Here is a 17,071-nt window from a genome sequence, read left to right as displayed (position 1 = left end):
TATCTTATTCACGGCCAAAGAGAAAAAGGGTGAGCTGAACTCCTGTCAAGCAACCATGACCCTAAAATGATGGCCATAAGAAGTAAATCCTCTTTTAAAACAAATTAATGATTTGTTCATCCTTGGGAACTATTGATCATCTCAATAATTAATTATCTCAGAGACATTTATTTTAATTTGGATGAATATATATATTGTTTTTAAAATGCAACATATTTAAGTAAGCCTTTCTTGCTCATTTTCAAGGAATAAAGTATTAAAAAGTCCGAGCATGGCAGTGGCAGAAGTCATAAGGTCATGTGATAGGAGAGGAATTAGGCCATTCGAATAAATCAAGTCTACTCCGCCATTCAATCATGGCTGATCTATCTCTCCCTCATAACCCGATTATCCTGCCTTCTTCTCATAACCCCTGATTAATCAATAATCTATCTATCTGCCTTAAAAATATCAATTAACCTGGCCTCCATAGCCTTTTGTGGCAAAGAATTCCACAGATTCACCACCAACTGATTAAAAAAATTCCTCCTCATCTTCTTCTTAAAGGAACATCCTTTAATTCTGAAGCTACGACCTCTAGTCCTAGACTCTCCCACTAGTGGAAACATCCTCTCCACATGCACTCTATCCAAGCCTTTCATTATTCGGTAAGTTTCAATGAGGTCCTCCCTCATCCTTCTAAACTCCAGTGAGTAGAGGCCCAGTTTCGTCAAATGCTCATCATATATTAGCCCACTCCTGGGATTATTCTTGTAAACCTCCTCTGGACCTTAACCAGAGCCAGTACATCCTTCCTCAGATATGGGGCCCAAAATTGCTCACAATACTCCAAATGCAGCCTGGCCAGTGCCTTATACTCAGCATTACATCCCTGGTTTTGTATTCTATCATTTCTTGAAATAAATGTGTATTTACTATTAATAATTATTCTCTTCCCCTTTGAATAATTGATCCATACACAATATGTAGGGTGAAAGTTACACACTCATTTTGACAATTTCTATTTGAACAGCTTTTCCACTGTTTTGGGGCTGTTTCAAGGATTAATACAAAATTAACAAAATCAGTTTTTATACAGGAAAGAATGATAATGCAGTCTCCACTAAATTGAAAATGTTAGCACACTTTAAACGTGATTCGATGTATAGCAGCAGTGGGTCTACGTACTTATAATCAATGAAACAGATGAAATTGCTCCTTTAAACATTTGACAGATATACACTTATGGATAAGACTGGAATGCCAGTTTAAGCGAGTCAGAAAACTACAATATTCAATCCACGGCATCTCAAAAGCATATTCTTGCTTCAGAATGCTCATGAGGGAATGTAGCATGGGTAACATTTTGGACATGTGCCTTTTTGAACTAAACAAAACATGATGAGATTAGAGCTGTTTAAATAAGAACACCTAAGTCGCCTGGAATGGGTGACAAAATTTTGAAGGGTAAAAAATGCCTGTCCAGGCCAATCAAAAGAAAGGGATATAACTTTTAAATTATCCACTTAGCCTCTAATGTTTCCTGTAAATGGCATTTCCATCTTTTTATGTCTGCAGTACAGCAAAACAACAAGTCAGTGATTGACGTTTATATCCTGAGGCGAAAGTCAAACTCTGTAGTGGTGTCAGCTTTACTGAACATGCATTGCAAGCTCTTCTTTTCTACTCCCAACTTACAAAGATCAAAAGGGCATTAAAGCTCTTTTAGTTTAAGCCATATTTAACAAGCAGTATCAGCTTAAGGGAGGTTTTCTTAACCCTTCAGGTGCTTATTACAGCATTTCTTTGGCTAGGTGCATGGATCTGTTCTTTCTCAGGTAATGTGAAGGTAGTTCTGGTCAATTTTATTTGATACACCACAGAAGTCCAATTCCACAGATGGTTCCATGCTTATTATTCCATATTTTATGTTGTAATCATTGCATTTTGAAGGAGCTACAAACAGAGGTAATTGTAAATTAATATGTGGATTTATGGACCCATAAACTATGAACGGGTCCCTGACAGAATATGTCCACTTATTATTAAATCGCATTGACTGTGCCATAATTACTTCTTTCACAGGATACCAAACTATCATGTAATTACTGTTTAAAATATGGTTTAATAAATTATGCACATTTCTTATTTGTAAAATAGATCCATATTACAAGAGCATTAATAGTGCAATGATCTTTAATTTCCATCAGTGCAGAGAATAGCTCAAAGCACATTAGTAACAGAATAAGAGCATACAAATAGCCAACTACAACCTGCATATATGGCTCCCTTGGTAAATGCACTGGTTGTCGTAACAAAATAATCTCTCTATGCTTTGTGTTACTGATCTCAGCGGGAATTATAATTCACTTTGGGGGTAAAATAAAAATGTCTCATTTTCTACACCCTGAGACACAGGTGACAGCAGATGCTGGAATCTTGAGGAAAATGCAAAGTGCTGGAATAATTCTGTGGGTTATTGAATTAGTCTGAAGAAAGGCCCCTACATCACCTATCCATTTCCTTCACAGATGCTGCCTGACCCACTGAGTTACATCAGCACTTTGTGTTTTCCAAACCACTGCATTTGGCATGTAGGTGTTTGTATATTGATCAGATTGCCAAAGAAAATCTTGAGCAAGGTATTGGATAAGTGGAAGAGTAAAGTCCAAAAAGATCAGTGAATAGCAAGCAAACAAATGGTATGGGATTTTTAATGTTTTAAAAAATGCAAACAAGTATGCTTAAAGTATGACACAGCATTTGAGGATTTAAAGAAGGGAGCCTAATCATAGTAGTTAATGATGCATCAAAGATGTTAACCAAATCAGAAATCAGAAAGAGAAAATGATGGAAATTCTTAGCACCCCAGACATCTGTGGATTACTGTTAAATTATTATTCTGCTTAGGTTTTACCAAAGATGCTGGAAACGACATTTATTATCCATACATGGGATATGACTGGTGCTAGCCTGACCATAACCTCCTTAGACCTATCTTAGTTGCCTTAAGGAGAACCATTCTTCTTAATCCAAGCAGAGCTTGATCCACTGCAATCCATGAGGGATGATTCCCACAGTGCTATTCAGTAAAGACTTTGGCCGATTAACAATGAAGACATGGAGGTACACTTCCAATTCAGGATGACCTGTCGTTTCAAGAAGAATTGTAGAACATAGAGTTCTCTTGCTCCAGCTGTTTCTGAAGGTGGATAGATAAGGATGGAAAACGCAAAATGAATTTGAAATACATAATCCGTGCCATTGCTGAAAGTGGATAAATACTTAAGAATCAAGTCAAACATGTTTAATTGTCATATGAAGTCGAAAAAGGAACAACAAAGTTCTTACTTGCAGCAGCATAACAGACCTGTAACATATAATATCATGTACAAAATATCAATAAATTAATAACACAATACTGGTGCAAAACTCCCACAGTCCTAAGTGCTACAAAGACAGTCCATAGGTGTTCATGGTTGAGATTAGTGTGTGCAGTATTCAAGAGCCTGGTAGTTGTTGGGAAGAAGCTATTCTTGAACCGGGTCATCATGGTTTTCAGATTTCTATATCTTCTTCCCAATGGTAGGAGTGAAATTAGGTTGTAGCCAGGGTCATATGGGCATTTGATGATATTGGCTGCATTTTCTTGATACAGCTCTCCAATAATCCCTTTAAAGATGGAAAGGTTAGTATCTGTGATGGACCAGGCAGTGTCAGAGTAAATATAAAACCAAGGGAGGCAGTTGAGATTTTACACAATACACAATACAATTTATTTGTCACTTGAACCTCATAGAGGCTCAAATGAAATATTGTTTCTGCAGTCATACACACATGAAAAAAAGCCCCAAGACACAACACAATTTACACAGACATCCATCACAGCGCATCTCCTCCTCGCTGTGATGGAAGGCAAAAAAAATTATCTCTCCCCTGCACTCCCCATTCCCCTCCCGATGTCCGAGTCAAATTGATGTTAGATTAAATATGGATTTTGGAGCAGTACAGATGGGATTGGCCATGTAGCCTATTCCTGTGATGTAAGCAGCATCGCAGAACATTCAAAGTTTTTTTATAGAAGGAATGCATTCACCCTAATGTATCCCTGTCAGGATGTACAGCTATAAGTCCATAGACTTGTGGGCATTTGCTCACCCCGGTGTGTTTAAGGTTCTACAACTCTTTCATGAAAAATGCTCCTCATACTCTCTAATCCTTATAATAATAACCTTAAATTTATACATTCTGTGTTTTTGATTCTTTACTAAGAAACATTGATTTGTTTTGTATATCCTTTCTAGTCTTTTCATAATTCTCTTCACTTTAAGTAAAAGTAGAAAAAAGGAACTGCAGATCAGAAGAACATACACAACCCTTCAAATCGGGGCCCTTCAGTCTGAAGAAAGGGCCTTACTAGAAATGTCGTCTCTCGATGTTCTCCCGGGATGCTGTCTGACCCGCTGAGCAACTCCAGTACTCTGTGCTTTCCTCACTTTAAGGGAATGTCCCCTTGACCAATTTTCTAAAGAAAATAAGCTGAGTTGACAATCGTTCCACATAGCCATCATTCTTCAGCCTTATGAATCTCTTCTGAACCATCTCTGGCTCCTTTCCATCCACTTTGGAGTGCACTAACCAGATGTGCACACAGGGGAAGGATGGAAGGAGGGAGGGAGGGAGGGAGAGAGAGAGGGAGAGAGAGAGAGAGAGAGAGAGAGGGGGGGAGTCTGGGGGGTATCTGGGGGGCTAGATTTAAGGTGATTCCAAAACTTTAGTGCTCTTTTCTGGATATTTATTATCAGTGGGTATCTGCCTAGTTCCACCCTACATGCGTTTGTTGGTGTTTTCCTTTGGATACGGAGGATGTTCCAACAAAATTCCGCATGTTTTTCCCATTTACACCATAGTTATAGTAAATGGGAAAAACATACAACGGAGGCCCTGCATGCGGAATTTTGTCGGATCATCCTCCGTATCCAAAGGAAAACACCAACAAACGCATGTAGGGTGGAACTAGGCAGATACCCACTGATAATAAATATCCAGAAAAGCACTAAACTTTTGGAATCACCTTAAATCTAGCCCCCCAGATACCCTCCAGTTTAAAGCCCTTCAAACACAAGAGGGGAGCCCAGAAAAGAGTTCCCTGTGTCAGTTGGTACCGAGACTAGCCACCCCTATTCAGTTAAACCCTATCCAGTTAAACCCTGACCGGCCCCAGATCAATACTGATCCCCAATCACCTGTTAGAGTGAACCAAATTATCAAACAATGTAAAGAAATGTACTTGGAACATTGGGATAAAGAAACCAAAAGCCAAAGCAGATTAGAATGTTACCGTTCCCTAAAAAGAGATTATAAATTGGCAGACTATCTCTCAACGGTTAGAGACATAAAGCAGAGACAGACCCTCACCAAATACAGGTTAAGTGACCACTATTTGGCAGTTGAAAAAGGAAGACAAAAGAGATTCTGGTAACCAAGAGAAAACAGAAAATGCGGCCACTGTTTGACAGATGAGGTTGAAACAGAGGTGCACTTCCTCCTAAAATGCAAAAAAAAAGACAAAACAAGGAAAGCATACTTTGACAAACTCAGTGTGGCAACCCCTGACTTTAAAGAACTAGATGATACATCAAAACTAAGAATAATCCTTGGCAAAGGAAACACGGCACATCTTGATGCACAATACGTAACAGCATGCCATAACCTGAGAGACGGTGAATGACCAACATGCACATATGTACGCACACACTAATCGACATTAACTAACACTAAGAAATTAATATTGAATTGCTAAACTTGCTATTGTGTTGTACTGCTTACAGCTGCAAGAACGTGTAGCAATCAATAAAGGGCTATAGGCCTATTGCAAGTTTATGTACAGGGACATATCTATCCATGCACTGTATACTTGTATTTATACTTATGCATTTCAAATATGTATGTCATGTTTTATACTTTGGCAATATAACAATGTTTTTTTTATCATGCCAATAAAGTTTTTAAATTGAATTGAATTGAGAGAGAGAGAGAGAGAGAGAGAGAGAGAGAGAGAGAGAGAGAGAGAGAGAGAGAGAGAGAGAGAGAGAGAGAGAGAGAGAGCGAGAGAGAGAGAGAGAGAGAGAGAGAGAGAGAGAGAGAGAGAGAGAGAGAGAGAGAGAGAGAGAGAGACAGAGAGAGAGAGAGAAGAGAGAGAGAGAGAGAGAGAGAGAGAGAGAGAGAGAGAGACAGAGGGAGAGACAGAGAGAGAGAGAGAGAGAGAGAGAGAGAGAGAGAGAGAGAGAGAGAGAGAGAGACAGAGAGAGAGAGAGAGAGAGAGAGAGAGAGAGAGAGAGAGAGAGAGAGAGAGACAGAGAGAGGGACACTCAATTCTTGCCTTACCACACTAACTATTTTTATGCTGCTCTGCTTTAGTTTGGATTCTTGGATACTTGAAACTATGAGCAATTTATTAGCATTTACACGATTAAATCTGCTCACTTACGATGGTGGCTGGTTCATCATGACATCAATAAAATTAGATTGACAGAGGCCAGACTAAGGGGGCCAAATGTTATTGAGTAAGTGCCAGGAGTTTACTCACGGGCACCAGACTGCTAGAAACCAAACTAAAGAACCAACTTAAACAAAATAGAAAATGATGCTGATGAAATCTTAATCCAAGCTGAAAAATCTTGCGTTCAAACAATGGAGAGGGTAATGAAAAGCACAAAACAGTTGCTGTTTATGATGTCAAGGAATTGCAAAATATTGAAGATCTGAGAAGTAACAGAATTATAGGGGAAGGTGGGGATGGGGTGAGTAGAGAGATGGTGAGCTGGGTCTGTGCTGGTCAGGGAAAGAACAAAATGTAAATGTTTATTCTACCTGTACCTGACCGTATTTGTGCATGACAATAAACTAGACTTATCTTGACCTGCCTGACCACAAGCATTAATCCTCCATTTATCAATTTCAGATTTCAAGTATTCATGCTTTTCTTTGTATGACACCCAGTGTTTTGTTTATTTATGGATCTATCACTATCCCTAGCGTATGAGACCACTTATTTTCCAGGGATAAGAAGCAAAGAATCACAGAGCATGGAAAAAGAGCTTAGGCCCAACAATCCATGCAGACTATCAACCACCCATTTACCTTTAATCCCATTGTTTGTTAAATCCCAACCTTCCCATCAGCTTTCTCCAGATTCTACCAAACGCAAAACTGTAAAATATGGATTATTTATAGTGACCAACTAACACACCAACCCGCATGTTTTTGGGATGTGGGAGGAAACCAGAACACCCAGGAAACATTCATGCAATCACAGGGAGAAATTGCAAACACCACACAATTAGCACCTGATGGTACAATTAAACCTGGGTCGCTGAGCCAGTGAGACACCAGCTGCACAAGCTGTGCCATCCATATCATCCCAATTTCTCACTCTAGCTCGTTGCTGCTCTTGCACATTTTTATTTGCTCTTTCTCTGTAGCTATAATACATTGGCACAGCTGGTAGAATTGCTGTCTCATAGCCCTGAAGACGAGTTTGATCCTGACCTTGGAAGCTCTCTGTGGAGTTTACACTCTCTCCCTATGACCACATAGGTTTCCTCCTGATGCTCCAGTTTCCTCCTATATCCCTAAGACCTGATGGTTTGTAGGACAATTGGCCTTTGCAAAATGCCCCTAATGTGGAGGTTGTTGTTGAGAAAGTGGAATAACAGAATTACCATGAGCAGGTGATCGTTGGTCATTGTGGACTTGGTGGGCCAAAAGGCTTCTTTTCCTGCTGTATTTCTAAAACTATGTTTTGCATTCTGTATCTTTTTTACTTGTTGATATACTCATGTATGGGATGATTTGCCTAGATTGACCACAAAACAAAGTTTTTTGCCGCATCTAAGTACGTGTGAAAATAAACAATGGGTTCATGATACTGGAGTATTTGGTAATGAAGAGGGTGGGAGAAACAGTAATTTTGATCACTATATTCCAATAGTACTGGAAGGGTTGAGGAAAATTCCCTGTTCAGTTGAACTGTCGTCCTCCCCCCCGGATGAAGAATTAGGATAAGCAGGCATTGAAAAAAAGTGCATGGAAATTACTAAAAGCTTAAACCTTTGACTGTGAATGGCATTAGCCAACACATGTCCCTTTTAAATTTTTTGCAGACTAGATGGAGATTTACAGCTTACCGTGAGCAATTCCCCTCCCCCAAACTTTATGTTTGTGTACTACAGGATCTAGCAATGGACCTAGGGCAAATGTTTTCTTTCAAATGCGGCTCTACAGTAATTGGAAATCCTTTATCTGTGGGAAACAGTTGAGATGTGTTCACAGGTAAGCTTCCTTTTTCCCTTGCATGATCTTGTTCTACTTTGGCCAAAGAGTTTCATTGTCAGCAGGGGTTTGGGAGTGGAGGGAATCCTATTTTCCTCAACTTTAATTATGTAGTGTTTTAAAATGCGTATTCCTGCAGGTGTGACCAAAGTCTTTGTTGTGATTCTTATGCCATTTCACCTGCATTTATCAGTAAAAATCTATTTGTATGCAGGCCGCTAATGTGCTAGGGGAAAAAGGGACAACCTGCTAAAATAAACTCCTTGCACCTGTAAGAAGCAGTTAAATTGCTCTGTCTGCCATTATTCTCAGAGATCAAAGGCTCACACTGTGAGGAACTAGAGAAAATGAAGAAAATGATAGATCCATTTGTCCTTCACGTTTAAGAGTGGGCTCCTTAGGAAAAGAGTTGTTTTAACCAGCTAGCAAATTTAGCTGTCTCCTAATATGAACTAGCTGAAGAAGAAATTTATTTTTGCTGCTATAACCAAGGCCTGTCGCAGTATTGGTTTGATAATCATTCCATTTTTTTTAAGCTTAGCACAAGTTTTATCCTGTCCATAGGTCAGTTTTGTTGCAAAGGCCAATTAGTGGTGCTACCTTAGCCTGCAGCTAAAGCCAACTAATAGTGGGGCAAGCCCCATCGAGAGGTGATGAATAGCCTGTAGAGCCATAATTTGAGGAGGAAGCCTTTGAAGCATTCACCTTACATTGGACCTCATTGTCACTGCTGGCTGTTTGATCTTAAAATAATTCACTTAATGATCTCACCATGGGAGCTATTGGTACTACAAGATTAGACTGCAAGGCCTAATGGACATGGGAAAAGTTATAAAGCGTCTGACGACAGAAAGGTATGAGCATGACAAAGAAACGCTCATGCTTTCTTTTTTCGTAGTGAAGAGGGAAATATTTTAACACCCTATAAAAACATATTGTGAAAGGTAGGCACATGAGAGATGAAATGTGATTTTCTAAGAATTCAGGCAAGAGTGTCTCAAAGGTTGTTATTTAAAAAACAAAGAAGATCTCATTTTTTTTCCCTGACGGGTTTAATGGACCCATGTCTTTTCTGTACAGTACAATGACATTGACACAAATTAGGGTACTATTTTATTACCCAGTGATAAAGCGATATCGAGGAATACCAGAGGTCACCAGATTCTGATAATCATCTCTCCATTTTGCTTGCTTGTTTGTTGCTTTTGACTCTCCTTTCTAAACCTGCTTTGTGCTATGCCTGTCTCACAGTGACCCCCTGAGACAAGAAAAGCTTTTAAAGATTTAAATTACAGTGAATGCCTACAGACAGTGCATGCAGGCTTTTGAGTATTTTCAACAAGCGTTAATGCTACTGTAATGCATGTAGGTATTTTGTCAAATGTTTGCATTTTCTAACCCTCGGTTTAATTTTATTTAAAATGGCATATTGTATCCTCTAAATACACTGCACATTTAAAAGTTGAAGGCTTTAATCATCAGATTAAACCTCTATCCTTCCATCATTTTGCCTTTCAATCTACCAATATCTCACTACTGAAATGGTGATTAAAACTCTCATATCTCTCCAGATTTGTCCCAAAGTCAAGATGGATGATGCCAGGGATCTAATAAATTTGATGTGGGCACAGGATAATAAAAAATACATCATATTCACTTTAATGTTAATCCTCCAATCGTATTTTGGTGGCTCACTTAAAAATAGGGAGACATGTTTGTCTGAATGACACCTTAGAGCGGTTTCAGGCTGCTTATGTGATTGTCGATCACTGGGCTGTTCACTTCTTCCTGCCGTACAGCATGTTTGGGTTTGAGACCTTTGGAAGGGAATGTTTATGAGAGGACAAACTGGTGGCAGCGTTTTGACTCATCATCCATCTCACCGTCATGAGATTCGCAGATCCATAACATTTCCTGAATGCTGCTTATAAAAATGTTTCACCGCAGAGCCCAATACTGCAAAGTACAATTTTGTCCTCCCATGACAAACAGTAAAAAAGGGCCTGTCCCAATTAAGCGATTTTTTCAGCGACTGCCGGCACCCGTCAAAGTCGCAGCAGGTTGCCAAAAAATTTCAACACTTTTTTACTTTTTTAACAAAACTCAAGAGATGCCATCAACTGATGAAGCATTCACTGATTTTTTTTTCCTTATCCAATACTGCCACTACTAATCAGCATGCCACTTTTCACATATCACCTAGGATTATATGTAAAAAAACAATTTATACCGTATCACAACTATTACGTTAGATCTGGTTGGTAAAATCTGTATCAGTTTACAGAAAAATTAGTCATGCAGAAAGCAAAGTGCTTGAAACACTTGGCCCCTTTTCTTACCTCAAGTTCCGTCTACTCAATCTTCAGTCTGAAGACGGGTTCAGACCTGAAACGTCACCCATCCTTTTTTCTCCAGAGATTCTGCCTGACCCGCTGAGTTACTCCAGTGTTTATTGTCTATCTTCGGTGTAGCCACCATCTGCATTTCCTTTTTGGACATCTTGTCTACTCCACTCCAAAATCTCCTCAAGGTATGCCTACATTGAAGAGGTTCCCCTCCTCTCTCCATCAGGAATTCTGTGAGATCCCTCTCACTGCTCCCCGGCATCAAGACCATGTTTTCACCCGGACTCGCTCCCACAGCCACGTGTATTTTGCGCTTGCCTGCGCCTCCATAGCGCTTCGGGGCTTTCACCTTTTCTAACCTCCAGTTCCCTCCCCTCTAATTTCAGTCTGAAGAAGGATCCTGACCCAAAACGTCATTCATCCTTTTTCTCCAGAGACATGCTGCCTGACCTGTTGAGTTACGCCAGTACTTTGTGTCTCCTTGAAACTATTTGGTTTATCCAGCATACTCCTGGTAATTCCAATAGGGTCGAGTTATAATAGGAGAATAATTTGTGAGGAAGGACAATAGCTGGAAGGAGTGCCAGAGTGAGAAAGGAAGTACGATTTCTGGCATTAATTGACAGCAAGTAAAGACAGAGTATGCTGGAGGAAGAAACAAATGTTTCCACAAAAGGGGAATAAATTGAATGGAACGATGTCTGTGATGCCCGACATTGGGGAATTTGAGAACAGTGAATTTTGGGATAGCAATAGTTTGTTGCAAAACTAAAGTCAATTTGCAATCCATTTTGTAAATTGGATGGCGAGTAAATATCAAGTAAAAATGTATGTTTTTAACTAGACTGTTTAATTTTTCAGGAAATAATTCTGAATTTCCTTGGATAATGCATCTGAAGACCTCCTGTAGATATCGTCATATTGATGACTGTAACATTCATATTAACCATTATCCATGTGCTTATGTTTTGGAAGTGACCGAGAACCTTGTTTCATGATGTCAGGACAATAATCTAGCCCTTAAAGTCAGCAAAATGAAAGTTGATTGTTGACCGAGGGAAGTGAGGGGGTTAACACAACTCATCAATGGAGCTGCTGTAGAAATGGTCAATGTCTTCAAGTTCCTAGGCACCTCGCCAGCATTCTAACCTGGTCCCTTCATACTGGCACAATGATCAAGCAGTGCAATGATATATTTAATTACTTGGGCATCTGAGAAGATTCCCACAGTCCCCTCAAATTTCTACAAATGCACTGTTACAAGTATTTTGACGGGATCTGCTCTACTCTTGATGGCCTAAACCTGTAGAGAGTGGTGAAGTTTGAGGTATTTGGTCAAAAAGCTTAGACATAGTCTTCTAGTAGCAAATTATCCATTAAAATCCCCATAATATAGTTGCTGCCTTAGAAGAATAGCAAAAGCTACACCATGGTCAAGGCAAGCCCATTAAGGGCTTTGTAGACATAAAGAAGGAGCTTGAAATTGATTCGGAACCGCACAGGGAGCCAGTGGAGAGAGGCTAGAATCGGGGTGATGTGGTCCCTTTTTCGGGCGCCCGTCAGGAGTCTCGCTGTGGCATTTTGGACCAATTGCAGGCGGAACAGGGATGATTGGTTGATGCCAGTGTAATGGGAGTTGCAGTAATCAAGGCGGGAGGAGATAAATGAGTGGATGATCTTTTCGAGGTCGTCAAATTGGAGGAATTGTTTTATTTTAGCTATCGTCTGAAGCTGGAAGAAGCTAGCTTTTACCACGGCATTGACTTGTTTGTCAAATTTCAAAGTGGAGTCAAATATCACACCAAGGTTTTTGACGTGAGGTTTGAGTAATGGGGTAAAGCTTCCAAGCTGCCTGCTATCATTTTGATTGAGTCCGAGGGGCCAAGTAGGATGACCTCAGACTTACTCTCGTTTAGTTGGAGGAAGTTCTGGGCCATCCAACACTTTATATCCTCGAGACAGTGGATAATGTTGAGTAGATTAGATTGGTTGTTGTGTTTCAGGGGGAGATAGAGTAGTGTATCGTCTACATAGCAGTGAAAATAAATGCCTTGCCTTTGAATGACTTGGCCTAAGGGAAGTATATACAGGGAGAAGAGAATGGGGCCTAGGATGGAGCCTTGTGCAATGGTCAATTAGGATGGTGTGGTCGACTGTATCAAATGCTGCGCTGAGGTCGAGAAGGAGCAGGATTGCACAGTCACCGGAGTCAATGGTGAGAAGTAGGTCGTTATGTACCTTTAACAAGGCAGACACTGTGCTGTGGTGGGCCCTGAAACCTGAGTAGAAAGATTCCAGGATGGTATTTTGGTGAAGGTAAGGCATAAGTTGACTTAAAATTACCTTTTCTAGGACATTTGAAAGGAAAGGCCTGTTTGGAAATAGCCTGTTTCCGCACTGTATCTCTAAACTAACCTAAACTAAATCTGTTGTTAGATGATGGAATTTTTTTGAATGGGGAAGGACCTCTACCAGGGAACTGAAGTGCTGTGTTTGGGGGAACATCAACAGCTTCACTTCCATTGCTATCACATTAAAAATTAAAAGCCAAATGTTATTTGCTATAAATAAAAACAGTAGCAGCACAATTTGTCATTGAACTTGTTACTTTTTGGGGGATTTACATTTCTGGTGTTTTTCCGCTAACTGGATAGCACGTAACAAAGCAGCTTTTCACTGTGCACCAGTGCGTGTGACAATAAACAAAACTAAAATTTGGAAGTTAAGCTCCCACAAATAAACTCTGCAGACCAGTAAATACGAATGCAATACTTATTTTTGGCTCCTGGATTATTCTGAATGTCTAATTCAACAAAATGTCAGCCTGTGCCACTTTATTTAATTCAATTTTGGAATAGTGTGCAATGACAAACTTTCTGTAAACCAGAGCATTCTGGAAAATAACATTTCATATATTCAGACGTAATTAGTTAAAACCATTCTTAGATAGTTTGGGAAATTATATTATTTAACAATGAAAATTCTAATCAAGATAAATGTTCTAACAGAAATTATGTTCTCTTTAACCATGCATCTTACTGTTACATTTTCCTATTAGGCAGTCCCTCAGGAACTCCAGTTCTGCCCTTCTAAGATGACTGATGAGGGAATGAGGGAACCATACACTCTTCCATGGATGGGAAAGAAGATGCCCGATGAGTAGGTACTGCTGAATTTGAGGAGGTGAGTTCTGTCCCTTGGACTTCTCTGTTATCCCTACACATGGATTAAAGTTTAAGAATATCACAAATTTCATTCTGAAGTAAATGTTCCAGGTTGAAAATACTTTGTCAGAAGTTTTGTTTCTCTTTTCACAGATGCTGCCTGACCTGCTGAGTGTTCCCAACATTTTCTGTTTTCATGGATCATCAAACTTGAAACACTACCCCACAGGAACATGCCCTTCAGGCTACAATGTACGTGCCAAACATTTTCATTTCAGATTTTCAGCAATTTTGAATCTCACTGACTTTTTCCATAATTCAAATAAGATATTGATTTGAAAATAATTTTAAATTCAGCCTCGTGAAATATTTTAAAGGGCATTTATTTCAATAATACTACCTTTATTTTGAGGGCCAATTGATGCCATTCACTTCTGAATTACTAAAGCCATTAATTATTTCACCATTGTGCTGTTTCTTCAGTAACTACATCCCTTACAGTGAAAAAACAGCGCACTGTTATTCCAAATGATTCCGAAAAGAATTCAGAAGCATTTGGACTTGAACAAAGTACAAATACAGAACCTCCTCTAGCTTTTACTAGCTCTTATCTATATAATAAAAAGTCTCATCTTGACCGCTTCCTGTCTGATTTTAGAAAAAATGCTACCCTGTATCGCTGTGATTTTTTGGCCATCTTACTCACAGTCCTCCTCCGCTGAGCCAGCCCCAAGGGTTTTTCCCATCGATGAAAACAAAAAAAGTTATGAGTGTTTAAAAAACCTTGAGATCAGCTGATTGGTCCTCTCACCTGCCAATCACTGCAATGAAGGTAATGCCCCTTCCGGGGGTGGGGGGGGAGAGGCAGGACTATAAAATCCAGGATGCCTGGACGTGAGTCAGTCACTCTGCAAGATTGCGAGGGAGAGGCCACGAGTGTCATTCTAAGCTGTGAATCAACTGAACTGTGAGTCTTCAACGTACTTGCAATAAATGATTTGTTAGCCCTTAATGACAATGCTATGAGTTGTTTGGCCATCAGCCCTGCCTGTGCTTGAAAGTGCAATGCTTAATTGGAAATGAAATGAAATGAAATGAAATGACAATGCCATGAGTTGTTTGGCCTGCTGCCTTGCCTGTGCTTAAAACTGCAATGCTTTATTAGGTCAGTGTGTTGGAAGGAATAAATACTTTATTAGGTCTGACTGTTTGGAAGGAATAAATGCTTTATTAGGTCTGACTATGCTTGGAAGGAATAAATGCTTTATTAGATCCAACTGTGTTTAGTCCAAAAGTTCCGCGCATTTCCGGTGAGTGCAGAGGTCATGCTGATTGCGTAATTTCTGGTAAGTGCAGAGGTCACGCTGATTGCAGAAGTGCCACTCACTGCGGAAGACCCACCTATGTATGGTGTGTGAGTCCGTTTGTGTGAGTGTGAGTGTGTATGTGAGTATGTGTCTGAGTATGTGTGTGAGTGTGAGTGTGAGTGAGTGTGAGTGTGAGTGTGTGTGTGTGTGTGTGTGTGTGTGTGTGTGAGTGTGTGTGTGTGTGTGCGTGAGTGTGAGTGTGTATGTGAGTGTGTGCGAGTATGTGTGAGTGTGTGTGTGTGATTGAATGTGTAAGTGTATGTGTGTGAGTGTGTGTGAGTGAGTGTATGTGTGTGAGTCTGTGGGAGTCTGTGTGTGTGTAGGTGTGTGTGAGTGTGAGTGTGTGTGCATGCGTGTGCGTGTGCGTGTGCGTGTGTGTATATTATAATTGGTGGATAGGTGGAATATTGCATTGGGGACCAGGCCTCCCGTGTGAAGCTAGGACCCAACAGGTCCCACTTAGTCTAGTATTCTATAAATTTATATGTTTATCAATGGCAAAAATACCAATTAAATTTATATCTCATCAGATTTCCATTGATATTCCAGCGATAGGCTACATAATTTAAATTGTGGTGCCCCGCGGCAGCCCGATGTGCCGTGAAATTCCTCAGCAACAGGCCTGGCACACCCACTGTGGAGCCGCTAAACCCGTCCCCAAGAGGCAAGCCACCGGCCCGTCCTCCCCAGGGCTGGAGAGGAGGGTGAAGAGAATCAAGAAGGCGCCTGATGCAAGGAAACAAAGGGCCGGAAAGCGGAATGGGAGGTCTTACCTCCAGTGCCCTCACATGGATGCTATGAGGTCAGCTGCGGCAGGTGCCTCCAGGGCACAAAGACTGAAAGGTGGCTATGAGAGGCAAAGGATGTGCGGATCCGGATCGAGGAGATGGAGGAGTGGACTGATGGAGGGCCTGCAGCAGCCTGGTGCTCCACTGGATCAGGCGCCGCTCCAAGAGCCAAACGGAGTGGTGGAGCAGTAGTGGAGGACACTAACAGCTTTACTTGGCCAGGCAGACCCTATGACGCTGTCAGAACAAATTACCTTTCTGATTAGGTTGAGAACTCTGCACTTATAAAAACTTGGACTTCAAATTGGCACCAAAACTCAAAGTTGTGCCTATGTGTAGAAATACTTTTACTGAACTGTATGCAAAAAAATGTCACTGTACTTCGGTAAATGTGACAATAAAGTAAACTTGAACCATTAAATCTACCTAATATACCCATTAAAAAGCATTATATTGTAGACATTTGTCTCCATGAATGAGCGTGCAGTGAATGAGCTCACGTGAATGCGCCATACAATGAAGATAAAGCAGCTATTGTGCTCTGAATTTGGTCCTCAAGTTATTTAACTATCAGTATAAAGTGAGTTGGAAGATAATTATATGATATAATAACTGACACCAGCATGTTCAATAAGATCATACATAACATTATCCCAGTATGCACTCTGAATTGTCATGTACACACTTTGAAAAACACACTAATTCATCGCCAAAAGTATTTCTCCAACGCATGCAGCATCTCTGGATGGGCGATGTTTCGAATCAGAAACTTTCCCCAATTCAAAATGTCACCTATCCATTTTACTCCAGATATGCTCCTGACCTATTGAGTTACTTCAGCACTTTGTGACTTTTTTTGTAAACCAGCATCTGCAGATCCACATTCATGATCGCATCCAATTCCCCCATTATGGGACTTGACGCAGGGCTGCTATCTCTGCGGTAGACAGTCAGACATTGAAGTTTTCACTCATATGCCAACATCAGGAACTTAAATTATTGATGAGACCTGAATACCTTAAATGAGAAGCTGTCGGTGCCGTGCAGTGAAAAATAAAGTTGACATTTCAGGTAGATGATTCTTCTTGGTTATA

The 17,071-nt window shown here is 40.3% G+C and overlaps 1 long non-coding RNA gene across 1 annotated transcript; it reads left to right on the top strand.

Moving 5' to 3' along the window:
• The first annotated feature begins 13,654 nt into the window (after nucleotides 1–13,654).
• On the top strand, nucleotides 13,655–16,425 carry LOC129706385 (uncharacterized). Its single transcript, XR_008725045.1, has 3 exons — nucleotides 13,655–13,841; nucleotides 13,976–14,074; nucleotides 15,720–16,425. It is a non-coding gene; the product is annotated as an uncharacterized LOC129706385 (long non-coding RNA).
• The last annotated feature ends 646 nt before the right edge of the window (nucleotides 16,426–17,071 follow it).

The sequence above is a fragment of the Leucoraja erinacea genome, chromosome 2 (genome assembly GCF_028641065.1).
Source record: "Leucoraja erinacea ecotype New England chromosome 2, Leri_hhj_1, whole genome shotgun sequence".
Lineage (NCBI taxonomy): Eukaryota > Metazoa > Chordata > Chondrichthyes > Rajiformes > Rajidae > Leucoraja > Leucoraja erinaceus.
Note: the sequence above shows the minus strand (reverse complement) of the source record. Positions and strands in the feature narration are given on the sequence as shown.